This window comes from Oncorhynchus clarkii, chromosome 2 (genome assembly GCF_045791955.1).
Source record: "Oncorhynchus clarkii lewisi isolate Uvic-CL-2024 chromosome 2, UVic_Ocla_1.0, whole genome shotgun sequence".
Classification (NCBI taxonomy): domain Eukaryota; kingdom Metazoa; phylum Chordata; class Actinopteri; order Salmoniformes; family Salmonidae; genus Oncorhynchus; species Oncorhynchus clarkii.
This window is the reverse complement of record NC_092148.1, coordinates 17740347-17753636: the sequence shown is the minus strand read 5'-3', so window position 1 is coordinate 17753636 and position 13290 is coordinate 17740347. Positions and strand designations below refer to the sequence as shown.

General features: G+C 40.8%; 1 protein-coding gene across 1 annotated transcript in view; it reads right to left on the bottom strand.

Annotated features, from left to right (window-relative positions):
- LOC139423538 (dual specificity tyrosine-phosphorylation-regulated kinase 1B-like) overlaps positions 1–13290 on the bottom strand; it is a 122547-nt gene that overhangs the window by 86696 nt on the left and 22561 nt on the right. The window lies entirely within an intron of this gene.

Below are 13290 nucleotides of genomic sequence, written 5' to 3'. Positions count from 1 at the left end.
AAACACGAGTGACAACAACCTTTAGCTTGTGAAAAATGTTATCGTGTGCAGGAAAAATAAATAAACATGTGCATGCAAAAAGAAATACGACAAAGCAAAGTGTTCATGTGAAAGTAAGTGTATTCCAAGGCACAACAAAAGTAAAACCGTTTTCAGTGTCAGTTTCTTGCGCTCTATTCCAAAGTCTCTGATCTAGGTAGAGTCAATGCGCCTCTCTTGATAATAAAAAAAGAGAAGTGAATCTTCAATTTTGATTTGCTTTGATGTGCCAGAGACGCGTCCACATACGCAGCAAAAATGTATCCTTCTCTCTCGCCAGTTCACTCGGGTGGCAAAGGCTGTTTGTTAACTACAGAATGTCAAATACTTGAATATAATATTTTACATATTCAATAAATCCGGTCCGCACTCTCCCATATATATTTATTTTTATTTTAAATTGATGTATCTCGTCTGACAAGACATTGGTGATAGTACAATATTCCGGTTTTGGAGTATCTTCGTCAGTTTTGATACAAAAACTGTAGCGATTGCTCAACAAAAAATAAAGTGGGTTCCCGGAAGTGAGTCGTGATCCCCGCGAAAGTAAAATAAAAACGTGCATTTAAAACAAAACCCAATACTCCGTAGTTCCAAATTAACAAAAGCAATATACTTTCAACACTGTCACCTCCCTCTCACACCGTCTTCTACGCAGTCGTTCGCTGCCAGTCAGTTCGGCGCTTCCGTATGTGTCTCGATGCTCTCTCCTCACGCTACTGTTGCCTTTGATACCTCCAGGTCAAACAATTAACTATATTTTCATTCAATCCTCTGATTTTTCTCGCAGGATATTCACCTCCGAGGTGGTGTTCTTCCCGATAGCATTAACTCATATTCGCCCCTCTCCCGTTATTACTCCCTGTGCTGGCTACCCTTTCTGGACCGCTCCGGATCCACACCCTGCGATGCGGATTGTTCCAACAGCTATTCGAGCGCAGGGGGGCTGTGGAGATACAATCCGATAGCAGCTGGGTTGACGCAGCTCCACGCACATTAATGTTTAAAACGTTCAAATTAGCAGGGCTACCTAGTCACAGTACAGCAAGGAGACATTACGCATAGTTTTATTTCTCTGTTGATGTGAAATTACACGCGGGGTACTTGAAATATTGTAACACACACAACTACATGATGGCAACCCTGAGACTTTTCGCATACCCCCTTTTCGAGAGTAGTTGCGCCACAAAGTTGCTCCTCTCCATTTATAGTAACAGGCAGATATATATATATATATATACATTACATATATATACTGTACATACACACACACACACACACACACATACATATGACAAGGACTACATTGATGGGGCGACACTAGGTGCACGTGCCCAAATAAAAGCCCTTACCACTATTCACACAATATCTGAAAATGACAACCGCAATATTCCTTAACGAGATACTAGTATACATGCTGTGGGAAAAATCTGTCAACTCGTCTCAATCTATAACCAAAGTTTGAGTCCGATGGCGCATAAGGAAAATATGCAAGTGAGTTATATCTAACTAATAACTAAGGTATTGGATAAAGTCAAACAAGTTACATTAGAACCAGTAATGTAATCAGTAAAGCAAGCATTTTGTGACACTATATTTGAGTCAACTTGAAGCTGTAGCTTATTTATGACTATATCTTTCAGAAATGTATTACAAGTCATGATAATGACAAACCTGTTCCTCAGGTTTATTCAGAAAATAATTACTAAGACAGCTATTTGTTTGCTGTCCTTCACCATGTCTATTTATACAAGCTTCATTTAGTTCTACCAGTCCTTGAGAATGATTTCACAATTTTCTGTGCTAAAGCACGCACACTGGCAAAACCCTTCCCCTTCTCTTATTGCTTTCCACCGCCACTACTCTCCGCTTTCCCTGACGCGCCTTCCTCGATCGTGAGCTCAACACTCCCCACCCCCAGTGTGCGCGTTCGCAGGCTCTGTTGCTATCCGACGCCGCGGCAGCTCGAGCGTGATTGGTCAGACGACGTCCCTTCAGCTGCTTGAATTGGTCAAATTGGATATGTGGGCGGAAATAGAAAATGAGGCTGCCCTGTCCCCTTGCCCCCTCGTCTTCGCCAAATGCATCGCGGAGGCAGAAATACGTGCCCGCGGAAACAGTTAAAGACCTCAGACAGATAGGGGAAGGGGGAAAGACCACTAGAAATGCGACCAAAGGGGTAGCTCATGAAGTCATGCAAAAAAGATCGATATAGAAAAGTTCAAACAATACTTTAAACTTCCCATAAATAGCATGCATAACTTGATAGAGCACAAAAACACAGAAAACGAGAGGACATCTGCCAGGTGACCATTCACATCTAGTTAAAATATTATGTCCAGTAAATTAAAAACAAAACTTGCCTGCAAGTCACACAAACTAGGCTAACGTAAGCAAAACAGGCAATTACATGATCCAGTATATCTGAAAACACTGACAATGTGATCAAACTGAGTTACTTTTTGGGGAAAATATACTTTGTTTCTTCTTCAGATCAAATACAGGAAGAAAAACTAGTTTACACCCGTATGACACCAATAAATGGCAATGGGGTAAATTATTATCTATATGACATAACAGACTACTTCAAAAATGTACATGTATCTCAATCCACTAAAACACAAAGGGCAGGTTAAGTAATGTTGTGATAATTTAGCCTTGGTATTTTGAAAGCTCTGAAAATAATTCCCTGTGAAGTGTGGAACCAAAACAACATTGTCTGTTCTCAAGGAGATTGAATGTTGTGAATCCCTACGTATTCATGTTGGGTATTCGTTTCCATATTCTCCCCCAAAAGAACAGCAACTGAAGAGATGGGAGGGGATGTACAAAATTAGGTTAACCATGCCGTCATTCATCCTCCATGGTAGCCAGTGAATGTGCGTGTTCCCCCTTCAGAAAAACTTTAACTTCACTTCACTGCAGACAGATACTGTCGTCATGCAAGGATTGGGATAGATTTCAGCACACAATTTAATCAAACTGCGAGCTGGAGATATTTGCAATAGCTATGCAGCACTGTGTCACTTCCATAAGAGAGCACTGTTGATGCAAAAACTAAACCCCAATTACAGGTTATAGGTTAGGGATGTTACTGGGTGACATGGGAAGGGGGATGTGGGTGCTCACACCCAAAATAAATGTACAATTTGCATGCAGGACAAGAACTTTAGAATTACTTTTGCAATAGCACCCGGGGTTGCTCTGCTGTTGCACTGTGTATACATTTGCTATGTTCTGGTAAAACAGGCAATTTAAAAAAGTAGCAGGGTATTGCTATATTTCTCAATTATGAATGTCCTCTAGACCACAAATTAGGATGTAAACTGTCACCAACAACAATGATTCAATGTTCTGAACATAACAACAACCTGTGTTACCAGAAACATACAAATGAGAAAAATAACAATAGGTAGCCTAAACAATACATTTAATATCTAATAGAATAAATAACAATTATGTCCCCAAATGTATGTGTAAACTGCTTACAACTTAATTCCAAAATGCAAGGGACTTTGACCGTCTTTAATCGGATCTGGAGACTGACACCACAGCCTCTCTCCATCTTTGTTCCAAAATATGACACACCAAATATGAATAGCAACATCATAACGTTATACTAAACTTGGTTGAGCAATTAGCCAGCAAATTCAGTCCCTCTTTCCCCTTAGCCCCGAACAGAGGCACAGTATGGCACATACAGTCCAAACCGAACTGGTGCAGCCTCCTTGTGTCATAACACTATTTTGATTGTATACAAACAAATGTATAGATAAATGTGTACGTGTATTATGTGAGCTGACTCTCCAAAGGGAGTGTGACTCGGTTCCAATAAATCACGTTTGCAAAGCACCCAGACACCCGAGATTAAAAACGCAAGGCGAAGACTCCGGGACTCACGTGCCTTGCAGCAAAATTCCACCCGGCAACTACACACTGTACCATGGTAACAGCCCTGCCATTGGTCCCGGGTGCGTTTTGAAATGACCAATGGGAGGGCCGGCAGCGGGTGATGCGTGTTGCTAGGTAAACATGATGCAGTGGGAAGATACGGTAGTCGAACTCTACAGAAGAAGCTAGCGAGCGCCAGAGGAACGGAGGGGTAACACAGCAGCGAATTACAATTACACTGCGGGGAGGTTGCCGGGGTTGCGTTTCAGCTCAGCTAAAGTCTGGGAAGATGTTTTATAAGGTGTGTGTGTATACTGTTGAACTAACTGTCATTTAATTTCTGCGATAAGTAGACCCAGAGACAAGCACTGATTTCACCCATCTTAATCATCACTCATTCCCACCCAGCGCAGGGATGATGGAATCCTTACCAACAACGAATCACATGCTTCTCTGCTGTATTTTCAACCTCCCTATCTACAGGCAGAATATCCAAATATATATCATAGCTCTCATTGCCGACCAGTGAAATCCTGACAACTAAATAAGGTTACATGGCTCCTTGTGACGCCAAGGTATCTACATTTTTAACATAGGCACCAACCTTTTTACTACCATTTGACATCCCATGCCAGTCCCTTTTGGGATGGAATATAATACAATTAGCCAATAATACTATTCACTTTGTAAAACATGGAAAATTATGCAATAGAAAGTGATGTCAAATGCTTGATTTATTAAAGTTATCTGGAACTTGCAGTATGTTACATCAAGCTGCAACTGTTAAAAGTAACACACTGACAAGAAACTGATATTTTAATCTGTAACTTTGACTTGAGTGAAACAATGTAAAACAAAATATACATCTATGCCTCATCCTCTGTTACAACATGCCCCTCTGATCATCACAACAGCTTAAGGACCTCAGGGAGGAATGGGAAATGTGGCAGAATTCCTGGTCATGCCTAGAAGTGATCCAGCTTTTGTGAAATTAACATCAGAGTTGACTTTTCGTAGCATGTTAGGAGAATTAGGTTAAGGTTAGGAAAAGGTTTAGGGCTAGCTAAAATGCAAAAAAAGTATACTTTTGACATTAATTTGACAAAAGCTGGATCCCTTCTAGCCATGACCCATAATTCCATCCGGCAACTACAGGCGTTTACAAAACAGGCGCAAGGCATGTCATAGGTGATGAGCATGAGCATGTGTTATGTTTCCCAGTGGGCTATATAGTGTACAGGAAAGGTTGGAGTTACATGTGACAAAAATGGCCTAATGTTGCTACTGCCACTAGAGTTCTGCCAAGAAACGCAAGAGCAGGCAGAGTCAAGTTGAACACTGAAAGAAGTTTGAGGCGCTTCGTCCATAAATAGGACCCGGGAGGTCCCTGCAAGGACAGGTGCAGGAGTGTAGCCAAGGGGAGGCAAATACTCGGGCCGTGCCGGGAATACTGGACAAACAGATTGTTCAATCTAGATAATATTAGTGTCATAAAGTTATGACATTTCTTTTATAGCAGGGGTAAATTTAAAAAATGTTTGCTTCCTTGCGAGTAACCATGCAGATTTACAAATGAAATTCAACACAAAGAATTTCATAAAGTCCCACAATCTTTTATGTTATGTTTTTGTTATGTGATGCTTAGAAATGATAACTGTTGAATAGAAAAGAGGAAATAACTTTTTTGTATGATCACATAAAAAAAAGGATAATCTTTCAAGTCAAACATCTCCTTCAATGTCTGCTAATGACACCTAGAGGTCTCCATTCTCCTGTATGAAACCGCTGAACATAACTGAGGTATAAATGTGACTAGCCAGACAGGGCTAGTCACACGTCCCACAGAGACCCAAAAGCATTAGACAGGATCCTCATCTATTGTACATAACACAATGTTGTTTTGGCATGCATGTAGACATTTCCAATGTTGCACTATGTCATGGTTTACAATGCCAGGATTAAGGGTTATTTTTTCTTAAGGGGTCAGGGAGAGTTTATGTTGAGATCAGGTTTCTGTTTGGGATATACCCATAAGAGGCAATGGCACAGTTCTAGTTGTGACAGTCGGTCTGTGTGCAAAACAATACCCTGCTGCTCTTCCATTTAAATTAACAGCATACATTTCAGATACAAGTAAAGGCAGAAAATAACAAAATATTTGTTAATCAACTGATGGTAGTAAGAGGAATTGGAACTGAGGCTTTGTGACAGCACCGGGCTGACTTTAGGACCAGGATAAACATCCAGAGAAGTAGATTAACAGGTGTGATGCAGGCCAAACATTGTTACATTTGAGGAGGGTCTGGTGGTCCCTTCTTTGCTGCCCCCAGTGGCTAATCATAGTTATTACAACAAACCACTGTCTGGGCACTGCCAGAGGAAGAGTGATGTCTTTTCTGACTAGCACCAAGCAACTGCACTGTGTTCTAGGGGAGAAACTCACTCCAGTGCAAAGTGCAATTAAATACTACGTGGATGTTGATAGGATCACATCACACAATGCTTTTTTAAATGTAGGTCAACATGTTCTAGATTCAGTGTCAAGTATATAGAAACTCCTTTTAACCATCAGCTCCTGCTTCAACATGAACTTATAACTCCTAAAATAGCTGCAGTTTATACTGTCAGGATGGATTTGGAGAGGGATAGGCAGGCAGACACATTTCACAGTCACCATTAACATTATTAGAAATGGCTCCGGCAGTATGACTTGCCAAAAGACAAACGCATTACAAAATCTATTGGAAAACAGAACACATAGCGCCACAGCCAGGACTAGACCTTGTACTGACTAGCTAACTGAAATAGCATCACAACAATAATTTGCAGATTTTCTGGAAACAGGCTGAAGTTATTTATAGCCTACAGTTTGGAGAGTCAAATCTACCTGCTCCCCATCCTAGATTCATTACAATATCTATGCATAATGATGAAGAAACAGTGACATAACATTGACTGAAATTAATAAATTGTAGCCTAAGTACCGGTCGGTTGTAGACACCGACTCAATTCTGATAGGGGAGTGAGGACATTATATATTGTAGTCTGTGGTCTCCCAAAACCCCCAGCTGAACACCACACGGTTAGCTGTTATCAATGAACAGCTGTGGCAGTTTTCTTTATATAAATCTAAACATTTGCCTTAAAGAGATACTGAGAGATTCTGGCATTTATCTGGAGTTCTAAAATGTTTGTCTCTGCGTGCAGTATGAAGGAAGTTTTGCAAGCCAATGCTAACTAGCGTTAGCACAATTACCTTAAGTCTACAGGTACGGTAGCATTGCTACAAAATAAAGTACAGTAAGGAAAAACAGACAGACAAGGACAGCTGCAGCGACTATTCAAATGTCGAAACAAGAGACATAAAAATAATAAGACACTCAATTTGCCATCCAGCAAGCAACCGATCCAGTTTAAAGCTGCAATTTATAACTTTTTGGGCAACCTGACCAAATTGACATAGCAATTGTGCTTGTTTAATTATTTGTTCCTTTTTTTGTTTGTTTTTACTTATCTATTTTACATTTTTCTTCTTAACTTCTTAAAGCATTGCTGGTCAAGAGCTTGTAAGTAAGCATTTCACTGTAAGGTCTACCTACACCTGTTGTATTCGGCGAATGTGACAAATAACATTAGATTTTTTATGTGAGTTATAGATCTGTCACTCATTGAAAGCAAGTCTAAGAAGCAGTAGATCTGTTCTATGTGGGCTATTTCTATGCTTACCGTTTTTAAGTTGAGTTTTTGCGTCTTTTACTTTTGGTTTTGTACACCAGCTTCAAACAGCTGAAAATACAATATTTTTGGTTATTAAAAATATATTTCACAGTGGTTTAGATGGTACAATGATTCTCTACACTTGTTTGGGTCACAAACTGAAATTAGGCAAACTATTAGAATTTTAGCGACCAGGAAATAGCAGTGCTATTTCTGCATATTGCACCTTTAAACTGATGACAAAAATGCACTGGAGGGCCTCCGCCCTCCAATCACCCCAAGGTCTCAAATGTGGTGGTCTTTTCCTCACGGGAGCCCAACACTCTGCAGCAGCATTTCATTAGAGTCTTCCTCTCATGTCCAGTGTTTCACACCAGGCACATCTGAGTATTGAATAATGTTTAATTAACTTCAGGTACACGGGTTAACAGGCCACTGTGGGTTAATTGACATGGATCTGTCACAGATGTGGCCTCTTCCTGCAGAGGGAGGGCTTGTGGAGGATGTAGTCAAATACAAATCCAATCAATACTACTTATCACATTCGTTGGGTAATAATTGCTTCACTTGGAAGGATCCAAAAGAGCACCGGAGTTGAAAACCCTAAAAACAGAAGGTAGCTGATGTTGGCTTAAGGGTAAAACAGGCTTTTATTAGGGGAACCTGCACCTACCATTCATTCTATTCAAATCCACAGTGGTATAGCTGTAGCCTGCAAAGTACCTAAAATAACAATTTCCCATCTACTTTTAAAGTCCCCTCCCAGTCTTCACTGTAAAATATATATATTCCTCCCCCTCTTGGTCGCTGTTCCTTTCCTATTCACCCTATACTGCACATATGATGTGATTAAGCTTCTGTTAAGCCAGCCATAATCTCTAGAAGCTCTGGCTACTTAATTCTTGCTGTGCCAGTTTAGAGCTGGCATGGTGGCTGGCAAAGGGTATGTGCAGGCATGCAGGCACACAGACAGTCACTTTGGCTGTCATTGTTGAAGCTGGGAACAGTCTCACACTCCCACAGAGACAACAGGGCCTTTCACTTACAAGCATACACACACACACAAACACACGTATGTGAGCACAAATGGCCTGTCCATGGGAGTACACGGTCTGCAGCACAAGCAAAGGTGTAGAAGGGCAAGATGTCAAAAGGGACAAAAGACGTAAATATTCACAATCATTAACACAGATGGATAGCCATTGCCTAGAGTCTACTGGGCAGACAGACAAGCTAGCTAATTAATTTATTTGAATGACACGTTTAATCCAAAGCCACTTACAATTTGTGGAACCCAATTCTGTAGTAGGGGTTTATCTCTAGGGCAATCCGGGTAAAGTGCTGGGTGTTACCTTGGGGCAGACCAACCGGAGGGGGCACATCCACCACCCCCTTTCCCCACCCATCACGCCACGCACCTGGAAATTCCAAAACGCTGCTTCCTGACACTCCCACATAACTCTACCTCTTAGGGCCCTGCTCCAATAGTTGGACAATGTTTCCTCATTCCTAGAGGTAATCACAGATCTATGTGTGATTGGATAAGAGAGAGCTTTGACCACTCCATACCATCTCAGATCTGTGTTTACTTCAAGGAAGGGATTAAGGAATGGTGCTCTTTGTCCGTAGTCCAACTGGGTCTGAGTGGTCTGGCTGATCTACTGGTCACTCCTGTGTCCAAACAAGGGATCTTTGTGGCAGGTGGGTGGGCTGGGCAGCTCGGACTGGTGGCACGTTTTGGACCCTGCCACTGTTTGCCAGTGTCATATGGATGCATTCGGGTATGTGGGCACATGGAGGTGTGTGCAGGGGGTGGACATATGTCAAGGTGGGTTGGCATGTGTCTCCTTGTCATGGGCTCAGCGCATGCATGGATATGGGCTCAGTATGCTGAAGGGTAATGTGACCCCTCAGGTGTCTGGACATCTTTATGGTATGGATAATTGTTTGTGTGGGTGGATCTCTATGGCGGTGTTCACACATCAAGCCCAATTGTGATATTTTTTTCACGAATTGGTCTTTCGACCAATCTAATCAGCTATGAAAAAAAGCTGAGGTGAAAAGATTTGATGTGATTGGTCAAAAGACAATTAGTGGAAAAAAATATAATAATTGGTCTGCCTGTATAAATGCAGCCTAAGTGTTTGAAGGGACGCAATTATGAATATGTGACTTGGTCTCTGCTCTCTACCCTAGTGTTGCACGAACAGTATACGAAACTTCTGTATACTGAAACGCTTTGCCCCCAGAACAGCCTCAACTCAAACGGGGCATGGACTCCACAAAAGTGTCAAAAGCCTTCCACAGGTTTGCTGGCCCATGTGGACTCCAATGCTTCCCACAGTTGTGTCAAGTTGGCTGGATGTTGTTTGGGTGGTGGACCATTGTTGATTCACAGAGCAAACTGTTGAATGTGAAAAACCCATCAGGGTTGCAGTTCTTGACACAAACAGGTTCACCTGACACCATACCCCGTTCAAAGGCACTTACATATTTTGTTCTGCTCATTCACCCTCTGAATGGAACTAAAAAGCCCACTCTCAAGTCCTAAACATCCTTCTTTAACCCGTCTCCTCCCCTTCATCTACACTGACCGAAGTAGATTTAACAAGTGACGTCAATAAGAGATCATAGCTTCCAGCTGAATTCACATGGTCAGTTTGTCATGGAAAGAGCAGGTGTCCTTAATGTTTTGTACACTCAGTGTAGAACAGCTTGTTGTGTTGTGGTCATAGATATAATCCACAGAGGGATTTTGGAAACTCTAACCCTGGCACTTTGTGCGTCGGACTGTGTGCACCCGACTTGAATGGGAACCTCCATCTATGAATGATATTTTTATGGTTGGTTGCAGCTGTCAGTTTGCCTTTCACAAATTTCAAAATACAATTGCGAGAAAAACGTAGGACTACAGTTTGTAAAGCAAATGCCTGCTGCTGAAAAGAGAAGACTAATCTGTCTGTAGAAGCAAACCATTTTTTTCTCAATTTTTGCAAGAGTCGGAGCAAACAGCACTGTTTTTCAAAGTAGCTTACCTTGAGATATTGGCACGAGTGCATCGGCCATCTCCGGTGAGTAGTCTATGCTTCATCTTCATCATTGGGTGTGTCAGTGTCACTGGAAAGTTTATTTTGTAGCCTAATGAATAATTCAATGCATGCACACACTACTATTGAATATGCATTCACCTGTATTGTGGATAGGCCTAGACTACAGCTTGATTTACCCAGTTTATCAATAGAGATTTACCATTCAAATAAGTGATTACCATTATGTAAAACAATGCAAATGTACTGATATTGAACACACCCAACGATTGAATAAAGCAGTAGCTGAGTTTGTCTGGATCAAGTGCTATTCTGTGACTTTGGATAATATGCCTTTTTATGCTGTGGTATCGTTTTGGTATTGAGTAATGTGATACCTGGTATCGAAGTCAAAAACACTACTCTACCCCGCATTGATGTTGTCAGATTTATGAATTGTAATTAGTGATGCACCAATATGACATTTGTCCGATACCAATATTGCCCTTGCCAAAAGAAAACCGATACCAATATTAAACATTTTAGCACCCTTTTAAGCATTCTAGTCGCAGTAATAGCTACTGTAAATTGGACAGTGCAGTTATATTAACAAGAATTTAAGCTTTCAGCCGATATGTACCGACATTTGTTGTCGGTCAAGGCGCTGCATGATTTACAACTAGCCCATTGACGGGACGGCGATCCCTGTTAAGCATTCTAGTCCAGTTAAATAGTTACACACACACACGGACGCAGCGCTCTCAAGCACTGCATCTCAGTGCAAGAGGCATCACTACAGTCCCTGGTTCGAATCCAGGCTGTATCACACCCAGCCGTGATTGGGAGTCCCATAGGGCGGGGCACAATTGGCCCAGCATCGTCTGGACCGTCATTGTAAATAAGAATTTGCTCTTAACTGACTTGCTTAGTTAAATAAAGGTTACACACACACACACACACACACACAGAACAAAAAGTTATTTTGTTGGCATTTACGCATGTCCCCATTACCAGTAAAACATAATCAAAACCTATTTCTTTCACTTACTTGCTGTGCTGTTTCGTTGTTCATTTGTTCAGTAATTTCATTCTCAACCAGGATTTCTATGGAACACCATTTGGGTCTTTGCGTGTCAAAAAAGAGACATGTCAAATTACACTATTTGATGTGTCAAATAACATGACAATCTGTTTCAGTAGCTATAGTTAGCTAACTATATAGCTAGCTAACTATATAGCTAGCTAACTATATAGCTAGGTGTCATCATCTAAAATAACCCTAACTTATAAGACAGTTCTTAATTGATTAATGGTGAACCTAGCCACAATGAGGATTAGCCACAATAGTGGACTTTGCAGGTTAGCCTTCAAAATCAAAGTATGGCATAATTCTACTCTTTATTAATTTGCATCACTGTCAAAAACATACTTTTATTATGAAGGCAAACCGCAAATTCTACTATTGTGCCTAATCCTTATTGTGGCTAGCTTCACAACACATAACCTGGTCCGGTCGAGCCTCACTAGCCAGATGAAGCTAGCTGGCTGCTTATAACATTAGCTTTGTGCAACAGGGTTAAGTAGCTGGCTAGCTATGTATTTTCATGAACTGAAGTTCAATTTCAAGAGATGAACAAGTGGCAACCTAGCTAAAACTTACTCAAAAGGATTCCGAAAATCATTGCTAAGAATAATGAAAATGACTGCAGTTTCTAATGATCATTGTTTTCATGCTGGTTGTATTGGGGCTAGCTAGGTAACAAGCTAAAGCTAGCTACCCCAGAAGTTCCGGTTGAACAAATTATGCATTATTACCAACACGGTATTGTAAACACATCAGTCGTGGCCAGTGTTTGCTTGTTTGCAGACTTTTTTGTACAGATTTGACAGTGCTACTGTTTCTTTTTTGACAGACAGATATATTTCTAGCTAATAATCATCCGATCCCGATATGTTCACCGATATATCGTGCATCCCTAATTGTAATAGGGTCGTTCCACCTCAAAAAACACAAGAAAGAGGGTTTTGACACCCACTATCTCAGATTGTGCTGAAATTGTGTCTGTAATTAGGAAACCGATAAGATCAGCATTCCTGAAACATTTAGTTGAACTATCATTTGATTTGATAAATTAAGTTTATTGCTTTCACCCAAAATTGGCCATTTTAATTCATAGGATTAATATCTTCAATAAATATAGTACCGAACATTTGATTTGGACCATAATATTCCTAATAATGAGTAAGACATGAGGAATCCAATAAAACAAACAAAAGCCACTTGCGGACCCCTCCACACCAATTCCAACCTAACAACCAGTTCTCTAGAATTCCAGAACAATCTGGGATGGTGGGCTTGCTTTCTTCCAGTGTAATGGCTTGCTGAAATGACATGGAAAAAAGACATGTCTTTACTGCTATTTTTTTTTGTCAAACGTATGCAATGATATACAGTACCAGTCAAAACTTTGGACACACCTACTCATTCAAGGGTTTTCTTTCTTCTTTTTTTTACATTGTAGAATAATGGTGAAGACATCAGAACTATGAAATAACACATATGGAATCATTGGGGCGGCAGGTAGCTTAGTGGTTAGAGCATTGGATTTGTAACCGA